At 33.3% G+C, this 3,556-nt stretch overlaps 1 pseudogene; it reads right to left on the bottom strand.

Annotated features, from left to right (window-relative positions):
• Positions 1-901: 901 nt before the first annotated feature.
• On the bottom strand, positions 902-1,001 carry LOC122099809 (annotated as a pseudogene).
• Between the last annotated feature and the right edge of the window lie 2,555 nt (positions 1,002-3,556).

Genomic DNA, 3,556 nt, shown 5'->3' with positions numbered 1-3,556 from the left:
TGCAGATACCAATCCCCAAACTAAAGGCCTCTTGACCTCCTTGCATCTTGCTGCTGGGAATAGAAATAGCAAAGATACTCTGTATCTCCTTCTGTTGAACCACTACATCAAACCAGGTCTGAAGAACAACTTTGAAGAAACTGCATTTGATATTGCCAAAAGATAAGTATGTATCACTACCTCTTTGAAGTTGTCGAAGGCTGTACAAATTGTTCTCCTAAGTCGTAATGGTTTGGTTAAGTTTCTTAAATTTCAAAAATGCCAGTCCATCTTTTGTGTCCCTACAAATTTTTTTCACAATACAAAACAACAGCAATATCTTACTATAAAAATTTATGTATTCCATGGTATTCTTCCAAGTGAATTGCATGACTTTGATATCAAAATGTATTCAAGAGTTGTTTGTATACATCTGTAATGATTTCTGCAGAGTTTGTGATTTTTTAAATCAGAAATATTTTTAACTTTTCTGTTGAAATGAATAGTATAGAAACTAAAGATGTTCCGGGTGCTTTTCTGAAAAAAGTATATCTATGTTTGTGTAATGTCCATAATCTATTTCATTCTCTCCTAGATATAATACTTTGAATTCTACATTGTAATATAATGTATAGACTCATTAATAAATGTGACCTTGCAGATTGCATTCCATATAGAAGAATTTTAAGACTCCTTTTTTTGTAGTTTCTTATATTATTTTATTTCTTTGGGATAAAATGACAATATTATCTAATTTCAAGTTTTGTAAAGGTTATGCTATGTAAAGGCCTTTCTAAGGAGAAAATTTAATACACTGATGTCAAACTAACCTTTAATTCTATGAATTACATGTATTGTTACACTTGTATTTTTGTAATCAACTTTTTAATAACTGTTTTTCATTTCTTGCATCAGAAGAATGAAAAATATGGAATACTTCACAAATTTTCATATCCTCCTTGTGCAAGTGCCATGTTAATCTCTGTATTGTTGTACTTTGGGTAGACCTGCTGCTGAAGCATGTATTATCCTCTAAATTTAAGTACGTAATGATACAATCTTTATACAGACATATATCCATGGTTGCCTATTTGTAACAAGGAACCCTTATTGTTCCTAAAAATGCTATTGATCTTATTTCTCTAAATTTCTGTGTACAGTGGAAAAAACTTATATAGTTTGGTCGATTGCTCACATTTACAATTTTTTGGTCAATGACTATTTTGTCATTTTCATTTTAAATTTGATCATACTTTGAAACCTTTACAGCTAAGTCCAAAGGTGGTGGCTTTTCAAGTACTTATTTATCAACTGAGTTAGCTTTGTGGAGCTAATGGATTCAAAGTAAGCCTTACTTAAGAGCTACTTCTAACTTTCTGCAGGTTAAAATTTCCCAAATGAGGTCTTCCTGGGACAAATGTCTACCTGAAATGTGAAGACTCAGGGTCTATTTTGAGGGGGCAGAATTATGCAGGCTCCAGCCTCGGGATTATCTGAGGACTGTGTTTGGGATTAAGAAAACTCTTGGAACGCCAGGCTACAGAGGGAAAATGTTCCCTCTCCCTATCTCAAAACATGTCACAGACTCCTGGGAGCTGAGGAAGTGGCTCTTCTGCTTGCTTAAGCATAGATGAACAGCTGGTCAAGCATTTTGCTGAGATTGGAGAAGTGGTTTGAGCTTGCTCTAAAATAGTTTAGATAATAATATACCTAGACATTCTCTCATAGGTTAAGTAAAAATGTATCTGTGGAAATTTTTTGTGTGAATGTTTTCTGACCAAATCTTGGCAAAGATTATGCTTGCTAGTCTTTAAATACCCACTAACAATAAAGCACAGCATGCAGTGGCAATTGCTGTTTGCACACTGCATCCCCTGTGTCCTGGTGATTTTGTGACCCTTACCCAGGGACCGCATGCACTAGACGTTGACCCTGAACCTTTACCTTTCTTCCATGTAGGAACAGACCAACCAGAATATCTTACCCTGACAGCATGGATTGTCTTACTGGAACAAAAATAATCTTAGTTACAAGGGATCATAGAGAGATGAACAGTTCAGACAGAATTGTTCAGAATAGAAGGTATTTTATCAAAACATAATTGTTTATTATACGTATCATTTCAAAAGTAGCTAAAGCCAAGAAAGTGAAAAAATTGTTCATATGCATGATTACCTACTGTCCTGACCTGTCTATCATCCAACCAAGCAGGAACTTACACTACTGACATTCTATCACCAAATATTGCAATAGCTCCTGGAGAAGTCCATATGTTTCTCCTCGATATTAGGCCTTAAATTTGTAATGTTTTAATCAAAGTGTTTCCTCTTGCCTCCAGGCTGCATATCTACAAATGGTAAAGCTTTAAGTCTAACTCTACCAAAAACTGAGGTACAGATAATGGAATAATACTTTAAAACAGAGTTGCCTTTGATTCCCTAAACACAACAATGCAAAACAATTTTTATATTATATGTACTTATATATTTTATATTTATATGTGCTGATTTTAAACTTCATACAGTGAATCTTACTAGAATTGATAATTTGACAAATATATTGACATTTATTCCCATAAATAGATTGGATATAAATAATTAGGTTTAGAATATATATTAGAATATAAAAAGTATCCATGCAATATCTTCAGTATAAGCTTGTGATACCTTCTAAGTGTTCGTGGTCTTCTGAATACACATGGTAAAATAACAGTATTGTTTTCTGCTAATCTATAAGGGATTTTATTCTGATGGTCTGTTTATTGTTTTAACTTGCTGGTCCCAAAGTGTTTTTCTCCATATTTCTGAAGCATTCTTACTGATTATACTCAAATTTTGCTGATATGATGTCTAAAAGCTATTATTCTTCTGCAGGACCCACGGGTCCTAGGATAACAGGTCCCAGTTATCTGCATCATCAGATAACAAGGGCATGACTTCTCACATAGGCCCATGCAACATGCGAACAGAAAATAATTAAAGACTCATCTCAATTTCTCATTTCCTATAATATTTCAAGGCCCCAATTGCTTACAAGAATTAGCAGTAATCAATTGTGAAATGCAAGGCAACTTAAAATGAAAGATGAGATCACAAAATCTGAGAGAAAGTACTGTAATTCAAACTTTCAATTTACAGATGACCAGCCCATATGAGTGAACAAAATCACAAATGAACAAGGTTATTTTTAATACCCCTCTCCTAATTTTGAATAAAAGATTTCAGTGCAGCCAAAAAAATAGTTTCTGGAATGATAGATCATAATTGGTCAACCAAGACTAGGAAAACTTGATTTAGAGGTCAAATATAATTTAGAAAAACATTAATTGAGAAGACCCTTAGTGCTTCAAAACACTGGTACTTCAGTAAAACTTGGTTCTGTAGTATAAAAATGTCATTCTCAAACCAATGTAACCTACATTTAATCTCCTGAAAGTATATTCCTTTTCAAATAAACTTTTAAAAATCATATTCACCAAAATAACACTTGACAAGTAGATGATAGTGACATTAAAAGTTTTTCAAGTGTAGGAATCAAGTTACAATAGAGTTCATTTATTTACCCAGCACTAATGCAC

This window comes from Dipodomys spectabilis, unplaced genomic scaffold (genome assembly GCF_019054845.1).
Source record: "Dipodomys spectabilis isolate Male_0828 unplaced genomic scaffold, ASM1905484v1 ptg000535l, whole genome shotgun sequence".
Classification (NCBI taxonomy): Eukaryota; Metazoa; Chordata; class Mammalia; order Rodentia; family Heteromyidae; genus Dipodomys; species Dipodomys spectabilis.
This window is presented reverse-complemented; position numbering and strand designations above follow the sequence as displayed.